The sequence below is a fragment of the Mesoplodon mirus genome, assembly GCF_964341445.2.
Source record: "Mesoplodon mirus genome assembly, chromosome: 9".
NCBI classification, from domain to species: Eukaryota; Metazoa; Chordata; class Mammalia; order Artiodactyla; family Ziphiidae; genus Mesoplodon; species Mesoplodon mirus.
In genome coordinates, this window is record NC_138985.1 from 109,202,004 (window position 1) to 109,212,793 (window position 10,790).

The 10,790-nt window shown below is 38.9% G+C and overlaps 1 protein-coding gene across 1 annotated transcript in view; it reads left to right on the forward strand.

The window, feature by feature from the left end:
- Positions 1 to 10,790, forward strand: part of ZNF775 (zinc finger protein 775) — a 180,727-nt gene extending 169,937 nt beyond the window's left edge. Inside the window, exon 4 of the transcript XR_014294953.1 lies at positions 10,763 to 10,790. The gene's annotated coding sequence lies outside the window, so the exon portion shown is untranslated. The remainder of the gene's footprint in view (positions 1 to 10,762) is intronic.

Genomic DNA, 10,790 nt, shown 5'->3' on the forward strand with positions numbered 1-10,790 from the left:
CAGATTGCTCACTGTAATGAAAAGGTCTCGCATGCCACAATAAAGATCCTGAGTGCTGCAACTAAGACCTGATGCAGCAGCCCCCCACCAAAAAAAATAAGGAAAATAAATAAATAAATATTTTTAAAATATACTATACTGCACAAAAACTTAAAATTGAAAACAAAAAGAAGAAAGTGACTAATGAACACACACGAGATCATAGACCAGAAAATGCAAGTGTATGCAACATGCCAGGAAAGAACACTATCATGAAAATGTCAATACATTCTTCCTGGGTGTACTGATGCATTTAATTCAACGCCGATTTTTTTAAAGGTCCTCGTAATTTTCTTTTTTTATACTGGTTAGAGAAGTTGGTTCTAAAGTACAGATGAAAATACACCTGTAAGTATAGCCAGCTTCCAGAAGGACTAAAACAATCTCATACGATGGAGTCACCGGGAAATGCCCCGAGCCCTACGTTCCACAAGCTGGGTGCCCCCGATGCTAAGCCAGGACCCCTTCTCCCCAGTTCTTCCCCGCTTCCCACCCAACTCAGAGAGGAAGATTCCACTGTGTGCTTCGATGGGCATCACTGGCTGAGTTGACCAGGAGCAGATTCTGAGATGAAAATGTGCAGGCGTGAAATTCATTCAGGGGTGCTCTTGGGATCCAAACCTGCGGGAGAGTGAAGGAAGCAGGACTGGGCAGAAGGAGACACTGGGCTGCAGTGAGTCACGGCAGAGGCCTCGGTCAGCCTTACCAGGACTGGAGCTACGATGGCGGCACAGAGCTGTCCCAAACTGGGGCCTTTATACCTCTACATCGACCAGTCAGAAGAGGTGACTGCCCTGGGATGGGGGGACGATCTTGGAGGAGCTGAATCTCTTCAGCTGAGAGTAATCCTGAGGGGATGCCTCAAGGTTATGGAGAGGGGGTCAACTGTGAGTTACCCACCATCAACACTCCATCAGCTGGGAGGCTGGGGGCTCCAGTCCTGAAATGGCAGTGGGGGTGGACCTCAGTAGCAGACCAGAGCATATACTATGCTGAGGAGAAAAATTTGGGCCATCTCACCATCACCAAAATGTCTACAAGTAACAAATGTTGGAGAGGATGTGGAGAAAAGGGAACCCTCCTACAGTGTTCATGGTAACCTAAATTGGTGCAGCCACTATGGAAAACAGTATGGAATTTCCATAAAAAACTAAAAATGGGGTTATCATATGATTCTGCAATCCCACTCCTGGGCATATATCTGGAAAAGACAAAAACTCTAATTTGAAAAGATTCATGCAACCCAATGTTTATAGCAGCACTATTTACAATAACCAAGACATGGAAGCAACCTAAATGTTCACCAACAGATGAATGGATAAAGAAGATGTGGTGTATATATATATATATATATATACATACATACATACATACAGTGGAATGTTACTCAACCATAAAAAAGAATGAAATAATGCCATTTGCAGCAGCGTGGTTGGACCTAGAGATTATCATATTAAGTGAAGTAAGTCACAGAAAGACGAATATATGATACCAATTATATGTGGAATCTAAAATACAATTGAACTTATTTACAAAACGGATATAGACTCACAGGCAAAGAAAACAGAGTTACCAGAGTGGGTGGAGGGAGGGATTAATTAGGAGTTTGGGATTAGCAGGTGTGAACTATTACATATAAAATAGATAAACAACAAGGACCTACTGTATAGCACAGGGAACTCTATTCAGTATCTTATAACAACCTATAATGGAAAAGAATCTGAAAATCTGATATATACATCAATTTAGTACACACCTGAAACTAACACAACATTGTAAATCAGCTGTAGTTGTGTTTTTAAAAATTGGGGCCATTTCACAGGGTTTTCTGGAGGCGACACTAAAATCCAAAGCAATGACTAAGATTTTGGGAATCTCAGTAGTACAGCAGGTGCATGGAGGTAAAGGTTTCAGCTAGGCAACCCTGAAGCACCAATCAAATTACCAGGCAACACTTTCTTTTTCTGCTTAAATACAAAATGTTGTCTTCATGGGCTGCACCCAATCCAAGCTTCTGTGGTCAGAGATTTCAGAAGGAGCAAACACACTTTTCTTTAAATGAAAGCAAATACCAGTTCAGATAGTTTTCTTGGAGAGAACTTGAGATCTCATCAATTTTGCAAGAGAATGTGACTGGCCAAGAAGAGGGCCAATGGAACTTGTGAGTGGGCTGGGGGGAGAGAGGGGCGAGAAGATAGAGCAAAAGCTAGGGGGCCTGGGTGAGAGTGGAAAGGTTGTAGGAGGAGAAGCTCAGAGATTTATTTGTGTGATGTCCATACATCTCATATTCAATAGGACAGACCTTTCTTTTTCTATGCTTACAAAGGTTTTAATTGTTATAAGAATTCTTTATGATATAACGTTAGGTATAAAAATCAGGATATAAAATCATTAATATATTACTGTTGAAAAAACAAGGCACACAAAAATAAGGTAAGATGTTCATATTAAATAGCCTCTAATTTGGGAGTGGAACTATATATAATTTTTATTCTCTTCTCAAACTGCTCTCTATTTTACTGAGTTTTCAACAATATGCCCCTATTTTAATGACAAATATTTATTGCAAAATGTAGACAAATGGTTAGTGTTTTTATAAAATTTAACACTTAAAAGTTTTTTTCTGGCATGATATATGGAAAATTCTGACTCTGGAGCAAAGGTGCCCAAACTACCCTCCAAGGGCTATATAGAGCCTGCTGCCTGTTTGTAAATAAAGATTCAGTGTAACATAGCTACCTCACCCATCTACTAGTTTACTATGATCTGGGGCTGCTTTTGTGTTCCAACACGAGAGCTGAGTGATAGTGACTGCAAAGTCTAAAATATTTACTGCTGGTAAAAATATTTACATATTCCCACTTCACATGGTAATATATATATATATATAATATATATATTATATATATATAATATATATAATATATATAATATATATATAATATATATATAATATATATATAATATATATATGTCAATGCTACTCTCTCAATTCGTCCCACCCTCCCATTCCCCCACTCTGTCCACAGGCCCACTCTCTACTTCTGTGTCTCTTTTCCTGCCCTGCAAATATGTTCATTAGTACCATTTTTCTAGATTCCATATATATGCATTAATATATATTTGTTTTTCTCTTTCTGACTTACTTCACTCTGTATGACAGACTCTAGGTTCATCCACATCACTACAAATGACCCAATTTTGTTCCTTTTTATGGCTGAGTAACATTCCATTGTACATATGTACCACATCTTTTATATCCATTCATCTGCCAATGGACGTTTAGGTTGCTTCCATGTCCTGGCTATTGTAAACAGTGCTGCAGTGAATATTGGGGTACATGTATCTTTTTGAATTATGGTTTTCTCAGGGTATAGGCCCAGCAGTGGGATTGCTGGGTCGTATAGTACTTCTATGTTTAGTTTTTTAAGGAACCTCCATACTGTTCTCCATAGTGGCTGTACCAGTTTACATTCCCACCAACAGTGCAAGAGGGTTCCCTTTTCTCCACATCCTCTCCAGCATTTATTGTTTGTAGATTTTTTTGATAATGGCCATTCTGACCAGTGCAAGGTGATACCTCATTGTGGTTTTGATTTGCATTTCTCTAATAATTAGTGATGTTGAGCATCTTTTCATGTGTTTGTTGGCCATCTGTATGTCTTCTTTGGAGAAATGCTTATTTAGTTCTTCCACCCATTTTTTGATTGGGTTGCTTGTTATTTTTGATATTGAGCTGCATGAGCTGCTTGTATATTTTGGAGATTAATCCTTTGTCAGTTGCTTTATTTGCAAATATTTTCTCCCATTCTGAGGGTTGTCTTTTCGTCTTATTTATGGTTTACTTTGCTGGGCAAAAGCTTTTAATTAGGGCCCATTTATTTATTTTTGTTTTTATTTTCTTTACTCTAGGAGCTGGGTCAAAAATGATCTTGCTGCGATTTATGTCAAAGAGTGTTCTGCCTATGTTTTCTTCTAAGAGTTTTATAGTGTCTGGCCTTACATGTAGGTCTTTAAGCCATTTTGAGTTGATTTTTGTGTATGGTGTTAAGAAGTGTTCTAATTTCATTCTGTTACATGTAGCTGTCCAGTTTTCCCAGCACCACTTATCGAAGAGGTTGTCTTTTCTCCAGCATATATTCTTGCCTCCTTTGTCAAAGATAAGGTGACCATAGGTGCATGGGTTTATCTCTGGGCTTTCTATCCTGTTTCATTGACCTATATTTCTGTTTCTTTGCCAGTACCATACTGTCTTGATTACTGTAGCTTTGTAGTATTGTCTGAAGTCAGGGAGCCTGATTCCTCCAGCTCCGTTTTTCTTTCTCAAGGTTGCTTTGGCTATTCAGGGTCTTTTGTGTTTCCATACAAATTGTAACTTTTTTGTTCTAGTTCTTTGGAAAATGCCATTGGTAATTTGATAGGGACTTCATTGAATCTGTAGATTGTGTTGGGTAGTATAGTTGTTTTCAAAATGTTGATTCTTCCAATCCAAGAACATGGGATATCTCTCCATCTGTTTGTGTCGTCTTTGATTTCTTTCATCAGTGTCTTATAGTTTTCTGCCTTCTTAGGTATTTTTTTTTTTTTTTGCCTTCTTTTGCCTTCTTAGGTATTTTTTTTTTTTGCCTTCTTAGGTGTCTTTTGCCTTCTTAGGTATTTTTTTCTTTTTGTTGCAGTGGTAAATGGGATTATTTCCTTAATTTCTCTTTCTGTTTTTTCATTGTTAGTGTACAGGAATCTTTGTTCTACCATCTTCTCTTGGGAGTTTGTTTTTGTTTTTGAGTTTGTGTTCTTATGATAGTGTTTCATAGTGTAAAGCACTTGTGGGAATGTTCTCTACTTTGGGTTACATTCTACTGTGATTGGATTCCATTTTATGTGTCATATACATGTATGCATGTGTACATGTGTATAGATGCACACACACATTTTGACTAACTTCTTCCTTTTTCATTTTTTCAGTGGTATTTGCCCAGTTGATGCATTGGGTTTTTTGGGGGGGTTTTTTTCATCTTGATAACTTTCTCTTCTCTCTTATATAGTATTGTGATCTGTTGGCCTCTTGGTCCTATGGTTCTATAGCCATTGCTATAACTACTACATCATGGTTTTAGATTTTTTTAATTTTATTTTTTTATGATAAGAACATTTAAGGTGACATCTAACCATATAAAGGTCTAGAGGTGTCTCAAAAAGTTAAACATAAACGTACTATATGATCCAACAATTCTACTTCTGAGCATTGATCCAAAAAGTTGAAATCAGGATCTTGAAGCAATATTAGCACTTCCATGTTTATTGCAGCACTCTTTCCAATAGCCAAGATGTGGAAACAACCTGAATTCCCATCAACAGATGAGTGCATAAAAAAATGTGGTACCTACATACAGTGGAATATTATTCAGCCTTAGAAAAGAGGGAAATCATATGCCATATGAGACAATATAGGTGAAATGTGAGGACATTATGCTAAGTGGAGTGAGCCAGTCACAGAAAGGCAAATACTGTATGATTCCATGTATATACAAAATAGTCAAAGTCATAGACTCAGTGAGTGGAATGGTGGTTGCCAGAGGCTGGGGGATGGGTAATGTATTGTACACTTACAATTTTGTTAGGATGGGCTGACCTTGTCTTAATAGTGCACTTTTTCAGACTCACAGATTTTGAGAACAAACTTATGGTTACTGGGGGGAAGCGTGGGGGAAAGGGATATTCAGGGAGTTTGGGATCAACATGTCCACACTGCTATATTTAAAATGGATAACCAACAAGGACCTACTGTATACCACAGGGAACTCTGCTCAGTGTTCTGTGGCAGCCTGGATGGGAGGGAAGTCTGGGGGAGAATGGATACATATATATAGATGGCTGAGTCCCTTTACTGTGCACCTGAAACTATCACAACATTGTTAATCGGCTATACTCCAATATAAAATAAAAAGTTAAAAAAAATAGTGCACTTTTTAATCGGTGGCTGTTGTGATAGTTTTACCTGGAAACCTGTTGTTTTCCTTTAATAGGTAGTTAGTGTCCCCAAGGCAGACCTTCAGACCTGGAAGGCAATTTAGAGACCATTCCATTAAATCCACTCTAACTCCCTTTACTCCCTGAAAAAGAATCAAATTCCAGAGTACTGGTGACTCTCCAAGGCTCGTAGAGGTGGACAAGGAAAGATTAGAACCTTGCCCACTGAATTCTCATCTGGATTCATCCAACACTTCACAAGAAGGAGGCTGTGTCCCTCTAGGTGCAAGGTATGGGGTGCAGGAGGGGGTGCTACAGGGAGAGGATTAGCTACTCTGAAGAAAGAATATAACCTGTAAATCCAGCTGAATCTCTAAGTTGCAGTGTGTCTCTCAGTCACTCAGTTATGTTTCTTTCCCGGGTTTTCCTATATTTCAATGCACTTTGTAGCGCTACCTTTTTATTGAGTGGCTGCCATGCTCTAGGCAACGTAAGAGATCTTTATAGAGGTTTCTATCCTACGAAAGCCTCATGGCAACCCTGCAAGATTGGTTTTATTGTCCCTTTTCATAGCAGAGGGAACTGAACCTCAGGGAGCTGAAGGAATGTTCTAGAAGTGGTGGATCTGGACTCACAGTGTAAGTTGGTTCTTTTCTGAAACACATGCCTTTTTCACTTTGCAGCCTTTCTTTCACCTGGAGGCCCTCTAGATCTTCCAAGAACCACTGGAGAAACATTTTTAAATGTTTTTCCCCCCCTGACTATGACTCCCACCTTTGGCTTCCCAAGATGGAAGAGAGAGAAAAACGATCTGTGAAATGTGAACCCTCCTCCTTGCCTTCCCTAATGACAGGCTTGCTAACAGTTTACCATTTGGGAAAGACTGTGGACTATTTTCCCCTGATCCGCCTCTGACCTGATATAAAGTGTAGAATGATGGGTCCAAGAAGGAACAAGAAGAGGCCGTAGTGTGCAGTGCTTAAGAGTGAGCATGGTAGTCAGACAGCCTTTGACTCAAATCCCTGTTCAGCCCAATACCTTTTAGCACCATGACCTTGGGCAAGTTTCTCAGTACTTTTGAACCACAGTTTCCCTACCTATAACATTAGAATAATAATACTACCTTCACCCTAGAGTATTTATAAGGAGTAAATATTCCTATGAAACATGCATATCAGAGTGTGTGGAATATAGTATATACTCAGTAGTGGTTGCAAAGGCATACATACATCTTAAACCTTTTGCTGTAGAACATTTCAGACATTTACAGAAGAATAGTATAATAAACACCCATATATCCATCACCAAGCTTTGACAAATATCAACTCTTGACCATTCATGTTTCCTGTATATCCCAACCTACTTCCCATCCCAACCGTGGATTATTTTGAAGCAAATACTAGACATTGTATCATTTTACCTGTAAATATTTTAGTATGCATATCTAAAACAGAAAGATGATTTTTAAAAAACATAACCACAGTATCAAATGTACTATAAATCTTAAATTTTATCAAATATCCTTTCATTAGAGTTTAGATTTCAAGGATTATCTCATAATTTATTTACAGTTTAGTTTGTTTGAATCAGGATGGGGAAAAAAAAAAAAAAAAGGTCCTATAAGATGATCTCAGGTCATTTCATGCCTTTCCTGCCTCAGACTTTGAATCAGTCATTTCTCCAAGAATCCCTGGTTTCTTTGAGTAGAAACTGGTCCTGAAGACTATAATCTGGTTGGTCTAATTGGCCCATCACAGGCATTCTTCATTTCTGTTAGATTGCTTTTGATCTCAAGCATTTACTTTTGGTTCTTTCTTAGGATTTCCATGTCTCTGCTTACATGGCTCATCTGTTCTTACATTAGAGTCTGCACATATTCATCTTAGTTGTTTTAAATTCCTGGCTTAATAATACCAAGATTCCTGTCTTGCCTTCCATTTCTATAAACATGAATGTTGCCCATCAAGACATCAGCATTGCAGCCCCCGGACAGTGGGCCCTGAGGGGAATTCAGAATAGAGGAAAGCAGGATCCTGGCCCTAGATAGCTAAGATGCATATCAAAGGAATGGTTTCAGTGAGCCCAGACTCTTGCATCTTCCCAGACATAGAATAGCACTACATCACTAACTTGAGATGTCTGGTTTTTGTGTGACTAGCAGTAACCTTTTGATGTTTGACTACATATTTGTTTTGTTTTGTTTTCAACAAAAACTCCTATATCTCCAGGCTCCTCCACTGCGTCTTTGGAGCAGTTCCTCAGAACTATCTGAGAGGCTGTCTCCCCAGCTATAGTCCTCAGTACTTCCTCAAACGAAACAGAATTCTCAACTTTTAGACTGTGCATTTTTGTTCAGTCGACACCTACCATGTCTGGTTCTGTGCTTTCTCTGTCTCTTCAAATTATGTGTTTTGCTCTTTAGTACGCCTTGTAATTTTTCTTGTTAGCTGGACAGGAACAAGAACTGCTGTAAAGAAGCCTTTAGTAATGGGGTGATGGGGTGGGGGAGGAGACGTATTCTGTAGTCCTGTGATTATATCTCAGTTCTAGCGAGCCTTTGCCTCTGGACTGTGAACCTCACAAGTGTTTTTCAGTTTTTTTCTCCCCACTTAGGTGGGACAGTAAGGTTCCAGTGGTCTGGAGGTGGGTATTTCCCTTTTCCTACATGAAAGGCTTAGCGCTGACTGTAGTTGTAGATTTTTCTTCCTCCAGATTAGTTAGGCTCTGATAAAACCCCTGCAGGTTAGGCTCTGGTTCACTGGCTTCCCCTGAGGGCGGGCCTTGTTGAGAAGAACAAGATGCTGTGCTCTATTTCCAAATGGTTCCTTTGCCTCTCCCCCTGCTGGAAGCAACAGGGGATTTTTTTTTCTCAATATTTACTGTGAGAACCTGGTGGAGCTCTTAGAAGTGAAACTCGCAAAAGTGTGGTGACACCCCCCATGACTGGGTCCCCCTGGAGTTTTAACTCCAGGTTGGCCATTGAGCAATTCATCAATCACAGTTCAGGGCTTCCTGCCCAGCACTGCTGCCCATGGTGAGTCTCTGCTCTGCAAAGCCAGGACTCCCTGCATTTGCCTGTCTGTCCTCCAGTCTTGGGGGCAGCAGTTTGCCCTGTGTCCTCAAAGGATCTCTTAAGGATTTAAGAAGAGTTGTTTTTTCAGTCTGTTCAGTTTTCCACTTATTCTTAGGATGGAGTAGTGACTTCTAAGCTCCTGACATGTAACTGGAATCTGGAAGTCAAATTTATCAGTTGGATTCCATATTGCATCTGTATTTTGTTGTTGTTGTTGTTTAAAACTACAAAGAATTGGGGCTTCCCTGGTTGCGCAGTGGTTAAGAATCCACCTGCCAATACAGGAGACACAGGTTCGAGCCCTGGTCTGGGAAGATCCCACATGCCGCGGAGCAACTAAGCCCATGAGCCACAATTACTGAAGCCCGTCCACCCTAGAGCCCATGCTCCGCAACAGGAGAGGCCGCCACGATGAGAGGCCTGTGCACCACAGCGAAGAGTAGCCCCCGCTCGCCGCAACTAGAGAAAGCCCACACACAGCAACGAAGACCCAACGCAGACAAAAATAAATTAAAAAAAAAAAACCTACAAAGAATTAACTTATTTTCCTGGTAATTGTGAAATCGCTGAGTAATGAAAACATAATAAGGAACCACATATATTAGTCCAGTGACAAAGCTTGAAGTGAAAAGAGAAAATTGTTACAAATTAACCTGTACTTGGAGTCCTAAGGCCTTATTACTCCCTTCTAATGCAATACATTAAAAATAATTCTAAGTTGCACTCAATATATTGGATATGCAGGTACAATTCTTATCATTTTTGATAATGATTTAATTTGCCTTAGTTAATTATTTCTAGCTGATAAATATGAGCAGAGGCAAAATTCTTTATACTGATCTGTTTAGAATATTTTATTATTACATTGATCATTGAAAAAAACTGATTGCTATGAACGTGTTTACAGAGCAGATATGCATCTGTATTTTGAGTTCAATTTAGAAAAGTTTTCCTCACTCTCAGGTTTTGAAAGAATTTTTCTGTTTTCTTCTAATAGTTCATAGTTTAATATTTTAACAAATATCTGATGCATTTGGAACACTTCTTGGGTTGGTATGAGGAATGAATCCAATTTTAACACTTTTTCAAATGATTATTCAGTTATTCCAATACTTCTCATTATAATGTCCATCTGCTCTTCCCTGATATGGGATGTTGCCTTTATTATATACTAAATTTCCCTATGCAAATGAGTGTTTCTCTAGATTTTCTGATTTTCCCACTGGTCTTTCTATTCATGCACCAATACTCTAAGGGGCTTTACAATATTGTGTACTGTCTGGCCTTCCCTGTTGTTCTTTTTCTAATTCTCGTTCCTATAATTACTTCTTCTCTTTGCATTGACTAATTTCTCAAATACCATGGGAAAGCGAGTTGAAGATGGTTTTAGTTTTAGTGAGAAAGTATTTCCCCATTGTAAGTTGCTGGCTTTCAGGATGAGTAGAGAAATCGATAAGAAAGTATGTGTCAATTCATATTTTACAGAATGTTTTTACTGAGAATGGCTATCGGTGAGTTATGTTCATAATTCTCCTCTTAATGAACATCCCCCCTCTCTCTAGTTTTCTAGAGTAAATCCCACTTGATTATACTGTAACCCTTTTAAAAATGTTTCAGATTCTGTTTTTGCTAATATTTTATTAGGATTTTGTATTGATATTCATAAATGTGATTCATCTGTAGTTTTGGGTTTTTGTGTGTGTGTGTGTGG